This window comes from Netta rufina, assembly GCF_964035555.1.
Source record: "Netta rufina genome assembly, chromosome: 4".
NCBI classification, from domain to species: domain Eukaryota; kingdom Metazoa; phylum Chordata; class Aves; order Anseriformes; family Anatidae; genus Netta; species Netta rufina.
In genome coordinates this window covers 31,765,832-31,780,302 of record NC_140127.1, presented here as the reverse complement: position 1 = coordinate 31,780,302, position 14,471 = coordinate 31,765,832, and positions in this window count along the sequence as shown.

The window sequence follows — 14,471 nt, the reverse complement described above, 5'->3', positions numbered from 1 at the left end:
GGACAAGCTAGTGCCTGCGCACAGCACGTGCACTGGGACGAGAAGCTCTCTGCCATGTACTAGCTCAGATCCCAAGATGGTGCCTCAGGCCTTGCTTTTCACTGCTTGCTTTTCACAGCCTGCTCTAGCAGTATTTGACCACTGCCCTGCCCTCCCCTCTCCCCCCCCCCAACACTTTTTTTTTTTTTTTCCTAGTGTGCTAAAGAATAAAATAACGTAGACATTTGCCAATTTCAGCTATGTGTCCTCTGCTCTGGTAGCTGGAATGTCAACCATCAGATGCTATAATAATCTGAATACTTGAGATCACAGAGCCGCAGCAGTAACTTTAAAGTTTCAAAATGTGAAGACTGCACACTCACTAAAAACAGATGTTCTTCCCTGACAAGAAACTGTCTATGTAATGTCTTCTTTAATGCCTTTTATTTGCTTCCAGTCATATTTGAGAATATTCACCTCCTTGTTTTTACATCCTGTAACTGTTTAAGGGTGGTGACACTTGCACATATCATTCATCAGTAGGTACAGAAACCAGTGCTTGTATTTCAGAATGGTTTCAACCAAAACGAATAGGAAGGAGGAGCTTCTCAAGCCTTCAAGCAAGGCTCTATGAAAAACTTCTAATTTTAAGTTTATATTTTGAGAAAAAAAGGAAGACTGTTAGGCATGTCCAAAAGGAAAACATTTCTTCTAAACTGATACACATACATGCCCTAACATGTGGCTACAGTAAAAAGAAAATATAGGAAGACTAAACCAATATCGCTAATTTTAGGCAAGGACTGTCTGTATGCCTGTTTCAGTCACCCTTGCCATTTGTGCATGCCTGACTTGGGTGCATCGCTTCCAAATTCTGGAGTCAAAGGCTCCATGGCTGCTTCTTTCAAAATAACACAAGACACATCACTTTGTTGAATGGTGCTAGAAAATGCTACTGGGCAAATAAAACCAGATTCCTAAACCTGCTAGTCTGAGTCGTGCTGCTGGGGAAGTCCCTTCCCAACGCCAGGGTCCCCCTGACTCAGTCATACTCTAAAACTGGGTGCCAGTGCTTTGGGGATTAGAAGAGTACACCTATTTTTAAATACACTTTTTCATGACAAGCTACTATCCTTTTTTAGTACATCGAGAATTACTAATATGATTTTCAGACTTTGCCAGTAATACAGATAGGAAATTCTTAAGAGGAATTGTAAAATGTTTGTGTGCAGCATGGTATTTACTGGACTGCAAAGTCGGGATGCTGAGAAATCCAGCACTTTGCTGACTTTGGACCACACTCAGGGCATCCTTTTCCCTTTAGAAGAAATGAGAAAGGACCAGTGGGTCCACGCACCTCCACCATCCCGTCCTGCTCCTGCCTGCTGCATCCCCATCCCTGCCCACTACATCTCTGCACCCACCGAAGGCAAATAATTACATGGGACAAAATTACGTTGTCTCCTTGGTAAGATCTGGATGTTTTCATCTCTGGCTCCATCTTCAGCTTATTGCCATGAGGGAGATGGAGGTGACTGTGGAGCTGTGGGACCCACTGGGGCTGTCGCAGTGCTTCTAGGTCTGGGAGCAGCTCGCAGCTTCCTTGCTGATGCTAAAGAAAACAACACAAGTGGAAGTGCTCCTGTGAGGCTCACTATAGGGTCTCTCCTAGGCTCAAATCTCAGTTTACACCCATAGAAAAAAACATATTGCCAGCATGAGCTCATGACACAGTGATCTCTCTCTGAACGCTCATTTTGGCTGATGTGCTTGGAACAGCCCATATTTTCTCTGCAGCTCAGTCGTGCGATATTTCACCTCACTCTTCATCAAGAACCAGGAGGGGTCCATATTGCACGGGAATGAAAAAAATAACAGCGGTTTTAATTTAACATGCATTTCTTTTATGAGAAGGGCTTTTAAATGACAGACACAATTTCTATTTTCATACACAATGAAATCCTTCAACTAATACGTTCCCTGTAAGGGGAAGAGTTCAGGTCTGTATTTTCTTTTCTTTTCTCTCCCTGTCATAAAATATCTGCTTTCAGTTGTTGACACAGGCTGTCAGGATTTTGTTGCACTAAACAGACTGTTGGCAGTGAGTAGGAAGGTAAAATGAATTAATCTACACAGAAATAGCAGCTTGCACTTAAAAAAGCGGCCTTGGTTTGCGGGTTCTACCGCTCTCTGCAGATGTGAATGAATTAGGCTTTATGGCAATCCTGTCCGACTGGTAAGCAGAATTTGCACGTTTCCTTTCCAAGCACAGAAGGCACCTGACTTGTCCGAGGTCAGAGGGAATGCACCTGATCCAAAACCTGCTGAGATCAATAAAAGGATTTCCTGTGACTTCAAAGCATTTTGAGCTGAGACCTCAACTAGTGACAGGAATAGAAAATAATTCATGACCCTCAAATCTCTCTTCTAATTGCTATTTTAGGCTACTTCCCTTCCTTCTGTTTTAGAGCAGGCTGTAACCAGAACACCAGCCAAACCATGATAATTTATTATAAGACAATATGATATAAGAGAGCTTGTGTTAACATTTTCCAGAAAAAAAAAAAATATTGTAAGGACAAATAATAGTACTTTGTGGCCAAGATAATCTTTAAAGGAAATCAGAATGAGCTGAAGTATTCCCATGGGCTTCTTCCCCTGAGCACTAAAGTGCTTATCTGAAATGCTTTATTTACTGCAACAATTTTGTGTCCTTATTGCCTAGATTAACTGCCTGACAAAGCTATAGCAGAAGTATCAATTAGAAGCTAGGAATCAGCAGCGTGCTGGGGAAATACAAAATATGGACCACTCAGAATTGCACATTGTTAGTCTATGAAACAGATGCAAGTCTCTTGCAGTGAACAATTTAATTTTCTTATTCATTTAAAATACATTCCTTTTATTACACAAATAACAGCCATGTAGTCAAAATTGTAGGATAGCCTTGGAAATATAGACAGCTCTCAATTACCCAGAAACCAATTTCCCCAACTGTGAGTCAGTCATACCATAGGTATGGAAGACACCCAAGTTGCTCTGAAAAACTGAGCTTATTTACTTGCACACAAAACAACCCAAAGAGCTCTACTGCTTCCATCCCTGAGCTGGGCAATGTTAATTCATCAGCAAAGGCTTGGGATTTCAGCACTCTGCAGTCAACAGTGTCAACAGTGCTTTTCTCCTCTTAGTTTCTCATACTCTAATTTACACAAGCTTCATATTAGCTATGATTTTATTTTCTCTGGGTGGCCACTTCTTACTCTACTGAATATTTAAACTGACTCTAGTTACACTATTAGAGGATTCCCCCAGTTACCTGCTAACTAACTACAGTCTTGCAAGAGAAAGTAGCATGACATTAGCTTCATCCTCTTTCTCTGCTTGCCTAAGCTCCAAACCACTTCTTACTCACCCACCACAAGGCATTCTGACCAAGAGGAGAAAGTGAGTTTCCAAATCAAAGATCTTGAACAAAAAATGGCTCTCCAGCTACCTCTTACTCCCTCTCACATTAGCAGCCCTGCAGGCCAAGGGCCAGCACTAACCATGGCTTGGGCCAAGAAAGGACAAGCTCACTCAGCATGCTGGAACTTCTCCGGCCAAAACTAACATGTTCAAATCAAGATGAGAGGTAGCCAAAGCCGACTGCAGAGCACAGGCACTACATGCTCACAGAGGGATAAGCCAGCCCCTAATCTCCATGGGTATCAGTTTCCCCTCAGATGGAAGATGCATCTTCATGAGGCACACGTTGAACAAACCTGCTGCTTGGCAGATGCAGGCTTGGATTAAAAAACAAAACAAAACAAAAACAAAAACCATCCCCAGAAGGATTCATCAGAATCTCCCGGCCAGGCAACATACAGAAATCCCCCTGCCCCCCGGAGCCCCCCCAGAAGTTGTCCTGGCTACTAATGCTGTCCTAAGTGTTTGGAAATCCAGCCAGAATGGGACTGGAAATCCAACCATGCCTTTGGAACATAGATTTGGAACAGCCTAAAATAGACACGCTCGAAGGGCAAGTTATTCTCTTCATTTTCTCCTCAGCCTCCATCCAGACAACATCGCCTCAGCCCCATTCAGATCCAGTTTCAAGCATTTTCTTCCCATCTGTGCTCCTTTCTCAACTAACCTCTGTGTAATGCTGCGGTTGACAGATTATACAAAAGAGTAATACAAGACAAAGTATGTATCATTAATGTAGTAAAGGCTCTCCAATCCATATCTTTTCCAAGAACCCCAATATATGAAGCAACAAAGATTGCTCCCCCCCTAGGTAGAGAAGAAAAATCTTTATATATTCTCTACAGGGATTGTTTTAGTTCGTTCATGAATTATCGTAACATACAAGAACATATGTAAAAGATATTGGGTGAAAAGCTGGCCTGCCTGGAGTCAATGGCAGGTCTCCCATTTACTCTAACGGGACAGGAATCCATCCCCTTTGTTCCAAAACAAACCTTTTCTGCCTAAGTGTCTTTGGATATGCACAGTGCATATTAGGCAGATGCTCTGTATTTGCTCAACAGCTAAAGAGAGTCATTCCTTTCCCCAAAACATTGTCTTCTCTCCCCACCAGAAAATAGATTTGGAATAGCTTCTTCAGAAAATTATATCAAATTGTTGGGGCTTGTGCTGCATAATCTGGGTTTGGCATAATCAAGTGAGCTCACTGGCTGCTATCCCTATGGTTAATAGTGTGTAACAGCACGGTTTGGGACCTATCCTTTGCTTTTCCACCCATACATGTCTGTGTCCAATTTCAAACACAGTAAATTGTGGAACAAGGAATAAACTGTAAAATAGAGAGGTTAAGGAAAGGGAAACGTATTGGAATTCCTCTCAACAAGTACAATGGCAAACCCAGATCTAAAGCAGTCATTTGAGGTGGGGAGTTTTTACACACCTCAGTTCAGATTGTCATTTCATATCATTTGACGTCTCTGTCATTAAGACGAAGTGCTTGGGCTAATACCTCACTCTGTGGGTTTATATTTATTAATTTATTTTGAGAAGAAGGTGAGGGCAGGAAATGTGAAAGTGGTTCAAGCAGGTGTTTAGGCGGAACAAATGTTGATCCCCCAGTTTGTCATTTTCGGAGCTGCGGAAGGATGTGAATGAAAACAGCAGTACATTAGTGTTGCTAGAGCATTTTAAAAGGAATGAAAACATACCACCCCAGCACTCCCAGCTTGCCCTTTTCTGTCTGCCTCACCTAAATTAATAACTGATTGTAACTGAATATACTTTGAAGTAGAGATCAACTCTCCCCTGTTATTTCTATTACTAGAGCAACTTCAAGGCACAACTATAGATACAGAATTTGCTGAGAAGAGCTTATGACCAAAACACTGGCAGAGAAAAGATGTTTTTAGAAAATGCAGCCATGAGGACAATGTAACTTTTTAATTTCCCCACAGGTATATGTCAGACTGGATTTATTGACCTTTGGGCCATGAGGCAAGACTTATCTTTTGGCTTAAATCTTTGCAAAGGGGAAGAAAAGAAAAATGTCCAGTCTTGATAGAGGAAACTTTACAGTATGAAATTGGGAAGGCTTAATCCTATGGTCCTACTTCTGTAGTGGGTTTATAGGACTCAAAGAGCACATGAAAAATCTCACTTCAGAGTTATTTCTCAATACTCACTCTCTTTTGCACTCTGATATTTTTTTGTTAACTTCCTTCTGTTAAAGGAGCAAAACCCCAGAACCTATGTGCAAAATTTAAAGATACATGGAAAGTAAGTAAGGCACCCTGCTGAGGAGAATATTAAAAAATGATAACATTGCTTCTTAATGACTCCTCGCTCTTCCCAGCTCTCATCCTCCTGACCTCCAGGTACCTCCAGGTCCTGCTCCCAGCACACAGGACGCACCCTGAGAGGACACAGAGCAAACTTGTGTTTGCAATGGCAGAAAACCACCTCTTCCTCACAGCTTCCATGTGTAGCACAATGCATACGAAAACATTAGACATGGTATGCAGGTGAGCAACATTGGCTCACAGAAAAGGAAAGAAGGAAAGAAAAATGATGCAAAATGAATGAAAAGAAAAACATGAGGCAGAGAGAGCAAATTATCTTCCAATGATTTATCAGACCATTGAAGGAATGTCAATGTTAATGTTAAATCTTTCATTAAAATGCAATATTTAAGGATCATATTAAGGAAACCCATCGTATTAACAGAGGCAACTAATGGAAAACAAATGCATATCTCCAATGAGTCAGATATGGATAAAATGCCAGTGAAGAGATTTTATCAGGGCAAAGATGACTTCAGAGTAGAGCACATAGAAGCAGCACTTCTCCTCCTCCCTATGTGGGATGCAACAACAAGGATCGCCACACTCACACCACAACTCACCCCCTTGCTGCCTTGATGCATGATTTAAAATGAGGGGAAAAAAAAAAAAAAAAAAAAAAAAAAGTGAAATAAGAGCTACAAACTTAGCTTCCCAGAATTTATTTCCACAGGAATGTGCATTTGCTTTATTTTTCTAGCCTAATGTCTGTCATGCAAGGCTGATAGCCAAGTTGTGGAGCATGCTAGGTTTGGCATAAAAGTCTCACATTTTTTAATGAAAAGGGAGATTGGGCTGGGCTACTGCAGACATCAGCCTCCTCCAGTTGTGTCTCAGGGTTTCACCAAAACTTCAGCTCCTGAGAAGCCAAAGGTTCCAGGATTTCAGTCCTGGAGTCCAGAAGAGACCCAGTTCCAGAAGAAGTGGTGCCAGTCTGACCTGTTGCCCCTCAGCAGCACACTGGGAATTTGGTGGACACCATCTGCCACCCCCCGGGGCCTGGTGGAGCTCTGCCAGAAGCCTGCCTGCCCCAACACAGCTTGGTGGAGCAGAACCAAGCTGGATCTGGCCTGCACTACAATTGTAGTAGGCAGTGAGAAAGCCAGCTACAGTTTATGTTCAACTGCACATCTTCTTTTCCCTGAGCTGACTTGATCTCAGCAAGCAAATTCAGAAACCTCGTGGTGTGAACCAGCGATGCTGCACAGTCCCACTTCAGAGGAAAAAAATCTGCATGAAATTCCCTGAACAAAAACATGTGAAAATGCAGCTTGGGACCCAGCGCTCATTGCGGCAAGTGATACATCACAAACATGCTTATCATTACGGCAATCTTAGGCGGGAGAAACAACAAATTTGTCAGCAAAGCACTTCTTAAATTCATATTTCTACAAAGTCCACAGTGAATTTTAGAAGGTATGACCCTAGGAACACAGCTCCAATGTTTCCAGCAGGTAATTCCTTTCTCACCTTCAACCACCAAAGAAGAAAAAGGAAATCTGGGTATATCTGCTTTATATCCACTCACCAACAAAAAATTAAACTAATTCTTTTTAATCTTTTTCCAGGTAAAGTCGAGGGGACGTTGCTTTTATCCTCTCTTGCTTAGTACTAATTTTGCTCTCCTTCCTTTGAGGGAGAAAAGTGGCTTTACATGAACTGCATGTGAGAATGTGCAGGAAAACCTTTCAACAATAACCATGAAAAAAAGATGAAAGAGGATGAGGTTTCCTGTTCTTGGCAAGATATGTTGTCCATACTGGAACATTTCTAAATTCCACTGCATATTACTTAGGCCCTGTCTACACCAGCGAAATGCACCACATTAAAAAATGTGCAAACTGACATGCCTTAAACTAGGACAGTGTGAAACACAGCAATACCCTGAGGTATTAACGACAACAGCTGTGTTATTTTAAAAATGTGTTGTCTCCTCCTGGTTAATTGTAGTGTCCCCTACACAAAATCATCGTCAGCTTTGTTTTTCAGACATAACTTGCCTGATATAACTTTTCTGATATAACTTGCCTTATAACTATACTGATACCAGTTGTCATCACAGATGATTCAAATGAACTGCCTCAGCTTAAACAAGGGGTAAGGCATACATTTACAGGACAACAACATGTGGCCACTTATGCCCTGAACAATCATTTTCTGTTCCCCTGCCCACCCCCCTCGTCTTCCCTTTCTGTTTTCTCTTTGAACAGAATGGAGATAGTGTTTGGAAGAGTAGAAAATCCTATTTCCTAATCGTGACTGTTAATTATAGTAGCTTCCTCTCCGTGTTTTTATTTGTTTGTTTTTGTTTTAATGGTAGGAGATATCACATCATTGCAAGCCTTACACTTCCTGGGATATTCCCAAGGCTGCAATTTTGAGACAGTTTACAAGTCCTGTCCAATTTTATGACCTGTATTACCTGCAATACTAGATCTTTTTACTACAGTATTTGTAGCAAATGTTGTAGTAAATGTTTATGGGGTTTAAGAAATTAAGAATAAATAGTAAAGAGTGCTGTATGAAAAACCTTTCCATCACATGGAGGACAGCTTGTCACTAGCATATGGCATTTGACATTCTTCTACCACATCTTCCCTGCCTCGACCACACCAATTCAAAGCATTTGCCAGGACTTGATCTGGGTCAGTCTCAACTTATCCTAGAGTTATCCTTATCCTTATCCTTTATTGGCTGAGGCCAATAAACTGTTGCTGAGCATGATGCTGAGCAAAGCAGGAGATAAAGAGAGAAAAACAAACAAACAAACAAACAAACAAACAAAAACAAGCAAAAAAACCACACAGACATCTTCCTAACTTTGCTGTAGGTTTTGGTGGTCTCTCATTAGTCTTAGCCTTTACCACTTGTCTTTATTCTCCCTGGAACATGAAAACTGTTGTCACATTTTGCTAGGACTATGGGGTGTTTCTAGAAACCACCAGAGCATATTATACACACTGTGCTGTACCATGAGAACAATCACTCAAGAAAAAATAGTGGGGCAACAAGATGGAGGGAGAACAGTCAGCTGTCAACATCAGACTGCATGTCGACAGAGAACGTTAGATTTTACCCAGTCAGCCTATTCCCTTCTCCAAGAACAATTTCTCACCTTGAAATGCTTCCACCACATAGTTCAGTCACCATGTTTGATGACGTGATGGGGACCTGGAAGAGTGATCCATAGCATGGCACACGCTTCTGGACAACATGATGCTCTCCAGCACAGCTGAGGACCTTGCAGGTTCCACAGGGCTGCTGGTGATGGAAGAAGGGCAGGGCAAGTTTGGGGGAAAAAGAAAGAAAAGAAAGGAATTATCAGTCTGGATATATGGGCTAGAGATTGCTTCTAATTTCTTAGCAATATTTTCCCCATTAGAAGCTATTGTTGCCTGAAAAAAAAATAAAATCAAAATAAAAAAAATCAAGGAGAAATTAAAAACCTCTGAGAAAGAGAATACTACTATAAAAAATTCACTGCCATAGACCAAAGGGCTATGTTACTGGAAAGCATATGGACTTCAGTGGGTGAAAGTTTGAAATACACCATACTATTTTAAGCATGACCATGCTATATTAATACCTGGAGAAAAACTGCATCATTGACCTGGCTACTGCATGTACCAACAACACTATGAAACTGGCAAATTGATGAGTGCAGTTTTCTTCCCTCTTGCATATTTAAAAGCCTTATACAACTTCACTTACAAATTAACAAAGTAGGCTTACTTAGGAAGAGCCATACACTACATTTTATTACATTTATTTTAATTAGCAGCAAGCATTTTTAATATATAATTTAATTCAGCTACTACAGTGAGTATGATTCACTAGTTGCTTTTGAATTTCCTGTTATGCATTGATTTAGAGCAGCATGGAATAATAAACCTGGGATTTTCGGTTCCAAAATAGAACAAAGTCATTAGCAGAATTGATCGATTCTGGTAGATTTGCCTTGCCAAAGTTTCTTTGAAAGAAATGTGTTCATTACCATGTTGCATGGGAAGAAAAGAAATGGAATGAACAGGAAAGAATTAATAATACTTACAGGACATGAAATTTGACTCAGCTGGCAGCTAAAGCCACACTCAAATTTTTGTATGGAATTTTTCTGTTCATACTCTATATTACTACTTTATCAAGAGCAGATCTCCAGTTGTCAATGCAGGAAGCTTGCTTGTCAAGGGGATTTGCTTGGAAATAATTGTCCTGTTAAGATTTGTGGTATCTTTTCCTAGTGAAAAAAAAAAACAACACTTGGGTATGGCACAAAAGTTTCCCTGATTGCACTAGCTACATCCTTATTTATCGCATGATAGTCTCCCAACAGCAATACATCCTGTCAGCATGATGCTCCCCAGCTATGAACTCGTGCTGTTCTCCAGCTCCACCATCCGCCTGTCAGAAAGAAGCTAACCCAGTGTCCTAAGGTAATCCGTGCATTCAATCAACTCTAAAATCAGCCTCACTTTATCTTTTTAAGCTATTCACAGTGCAAACCTTGGCTTCACTCTTCAAGCTTTACACTTAAGCCTTGTTTAGAATTGTATGTGTGAGTGCTTCCTCTGTGAAATCCCACTGCAGCAGCAAACATCTCCAGCCTCCTAACTCTGCGTTGCTTTGAGACTCTTCACATGCAGCAGAACTTTCTCAAGTAGCCTGCTCTCAAATATTTCCTTTCAGATGTCATAATTTTGGTCTCTCCTCATTTTAGCTTTTTCTTGTCCTTTTTATTTTCCTGAGAGATCTCAGTTAATTGCAACTATTTCTTGTTTGGTCCCCAGGAAGTCCTTCTCTATCCCAGGTGTAGCCCTTGCCCTTCATAATTCATACTGATGCTGGATTGACTCTTGCTCTCAAGTGTTTAACCCTTCAGCTGTACTCTGAGCAACTGAAAAAAAAAAAAGAAAAAAAAGCTTGCAGCATCCCCAAACCCAAGAACTGTTACTGTAACAGAAAGAATGAAGGTGAGGCAAAGTGAGGTGTCTTACCAAAATGGATGCAGACCCTGAGAATAAAGCAGAGGCGCTGCAACAAAATGTTGGAAGACGCAAGTCTGTCTCACACATAAAATCAGTAATTAGGGTGTGGTGGTGGTTTCTTTATTGTTTGGAAGAAAAATAAAACATAGAAGGTAGTTTTACCATCAGTGCAAACATACAATTTCTTCTTAACTATATTTATTGGTCATTTCAATCTTTGTCACCCAGAGCATTTGTCTGAGTTGTTTGTACTGTTAAGGTCTGATCTGCAGGCAAGAACCCCAATTAATCCATGCAGTAGACACACATTTGGGGGCTTGCATACTCATGATACTAAAAATGAAAACACTAAATAAGGATTAAAAGGTTACATGCAGGTGAAGGCTGAAATCCTAAGATGTAGGTGAAGGAAGTGCTGCTGCTTTCAAGTCACAAAGGTGATTGATACTATAGTTTCCCTAGGAACAGTAGGAGGTGAACAGTAACACCTATTGGTTTATCCCACAAATCCACTATTCAATTTTTTTTGATTTTTAGTTTGAGATTTTCATGAGTACATGTTGAAGAGGGAAACAAAAAGCGTGCATCTAGAAACTCCACAGTTACCATCCGAAATAAAGCCTGGAGAAGTTTTCATACATCTTTTGAAATATCTGAGTGGTGCTTTACAGCAATTGCTAGAATACCTACTAAAGAGAAAACTGTCTCAGTTAGATTGTGTTATTTTGCTCAAAAACATATCACATCATTTTGAACATCAAAACTTGTGAAGGCTTATGCTGATATTTTTCACATTTGACATATAACAGATGAAGTTACAACATTGAGTGACTCCTGACCAGCTTATTTTGATTTCTTTTTCTAAGATAAAGAAGTATATGAAAAATGCAGGTAGGAGCATTCACAGAGGCAAATATATTTGAATAGTCCTACAGTCGGAGTTTACTCACAGAAGCTTACTGAGTATAGCAATGAGAAATGCAGAGCTCCCTTTGTGCATCAAAATTCTTGGAAGGCTCATCTTTAGACAGATGGCAAAAAAATTGGATGGAAAATGGATTGCCATTTTCAGCCAGCTTCTGACCTTGTCAGCACAGAACTAGAATTCATGAGGCTTCAAGATGCAAAAGCCAGAAAGCTGATTCGTAGACTGCTACTGTTAAGGAAGCATCAGATGGAGTCGCTCAAAGTGACAAGCTCCATCCCAAAGGCCACCAAGGAACTCCGTAGTTTCCTGCCTGCCAAGTTTTGAAATGACAGGCAAGAACAAGTCAAAAAGCTTCTCTGCCTTTTCATGCAGCCTTCAAACTCGTTTCAACTAAAGACTTGTTTGCTTTTAAAAGAATGAAGCGATTCACTAACTGCATGTTCTGTTTAAGGAACATTTTCCATAAAAAGCCTTATTTACAGTAGTCTCAAGTCCTGCTAATCTAGTGTTAAATTTTACAGAACAAAACTTTCATCAGCTGATCGATTTCACTAGCCAAAAGCCTCACCATTTTCTTCAGTACACTAATAAAAAAAATCAGAAATCTGATCTAAAAAAAATAAAATTAAATGCATCTTGCACACAAAATTGTGCCATGTGAATACTTAGATATACAACTTGCCAGTGATAGCTTTTGCAACTCAGTGAACAATAGAACACCCCAGTGAGAGAAATAATCTTCCAAAAAAAAAAAAAAAACCTCCCACTTATTTGAGAGCAAATTTTATTTTGATATTTTAATTTGCTTTCAGTAATACATACCAGAACTTTCACTCTAAACTTTTTTCCACATCCTCAGCTCCCATCCAGAACCTGCTCTAAGCCTTATTCTTGAGATTTTCTTGAGATTTTTTTTAAACGCATTAGAGAAAATTATTAAAAATTCTGTATTTGTTTTGCTAATCCTTTCATTAGCAGCTGTACATAAAATATGAGCCAGGACTTTCCACTACAGCTGAACTGCAGAAATAAATTTGTTATTGTTACATGAGAAACAGTTGTGATTTTTAATCCTAAATTAGTTTTCAATGTGCTTAGTTGATTGGGTTTTGCATTAAGAACAAAGTGGGAAAAAATGACATGAAATCATATTGTATAGAAGAGGTTTTATTGATGGCTAAATTGCTGTCATTTAAAATCAAGCAAAGTACTTTAATTTTTATCTAACAGGACCAAGAAGGAACTGGATATTAAAGATTTACTTCTGTAAGCCTTTAGGTTGACAAATACATACTGTTCTGCACAACTTCTGTGCTGCTGGCAAATGACTGCATTCCAGGAGCATAGCTTACATTATATGCTTCAGCACACAGCAAACAATGATCTTAGAATTTATCACGTTTACCTGTTACATTTTTAATTGTTTTATTAATTATGTTACCATCAAAACCATTTTCTTCTCTGCAGTTATGTACAGTATAAAACAAAATCCAAAGTTTGTGGTACAAATGTGTGTGATTTGATCATATACAGAAGACATAGATTTTATGAAATAAGCAATTATTTTCTGCGAATGAGACTCCAAGTCAAGATTACTTAACTGACACTGCAGCATGACACTTCCCAGAAGCATGGAAAATATATTCAGTGATTCAAATCCTCCCATTTTGCTTCATTTTATGACTTGCGGAGAAATCTAATCTGTGTATCCTACACAACCAGATGTAGGTGCATCACCTCACCATCTAGGCTTACTTTGTACTAGAGAAGCACTTAAATGATTTTTTATTTTTTTAAATGAATCTTGATGTCTCAAATGATATTTACAGAAGCATACACGACAATATTCACATTACTGTCAAGTGGAAGAAAAAACTACTGGGAAGGAAATGAACATGCAAATCAGACGTTAAAGAATACATAAAAAAAGTCACACTGAAAACTGGGACAGCACACTACAGAGCCAAAAAAGAAAAAAGTAATTCCAAACAACAGTGACACAGCCTTTCACTTGTAAATCAGATCTTTACCCACAGCACCACAGAGAATGCCCTGGCAACCACTGCCCCCATGCTAGTGGATTCCTGCCGAACTCCAGGGAAGAAGCGCAGGTTCTGCAGGTGACTTTCTGTTCTCTACTCAAAGTGCTAAACGATGAAATAAAAACAGTTTTTAAAGGGAAATGCCAGTATAGAATAGACGTGCAAGACCTGTGAGCCAGAACTTCTAATTTCCGCTTTCTGATTCCAAATTATCAAAAGAGACACTTCTAATAAGAACAAACAATGACAAAAAAAAACATCCTTTTCCAAGTCATTCTTCTCCATACTGGTTTCCTGTTAAAATTCAACCATGAGCATAAGAATTAGAATTACGTACAACACCAAAATACTTCACAGATTTCTGGAACAAAGCATTAACAGCAGGCATAAATCACATGGGCTATAACCTGTATTTTCCCCATTACATCAGTTAAAATGAAAACAGCTGTAATAAAGATTAGCAACCAAATAAAGGGTGTTTAATCCAGACTACAAATATCCTCTGTGAGATTTTCTTTTTAAACAAATAATAATTGGTTTATTTTTCTCCAGGCTCTAGGACGGCAAGAAAACTAATGCTCTAAGTGAGAAACTGCAGGCTAGGCAGATACACAAAGAGAAGCAGATTAAAAGGGGATTGCATACACGTTACTGTAGTCTACCTTCCCCTTCCCTCCTCCCCCTGAAACACCACTTTTAACTTCAAAAGAGAAGAATTTGAAAATAAATA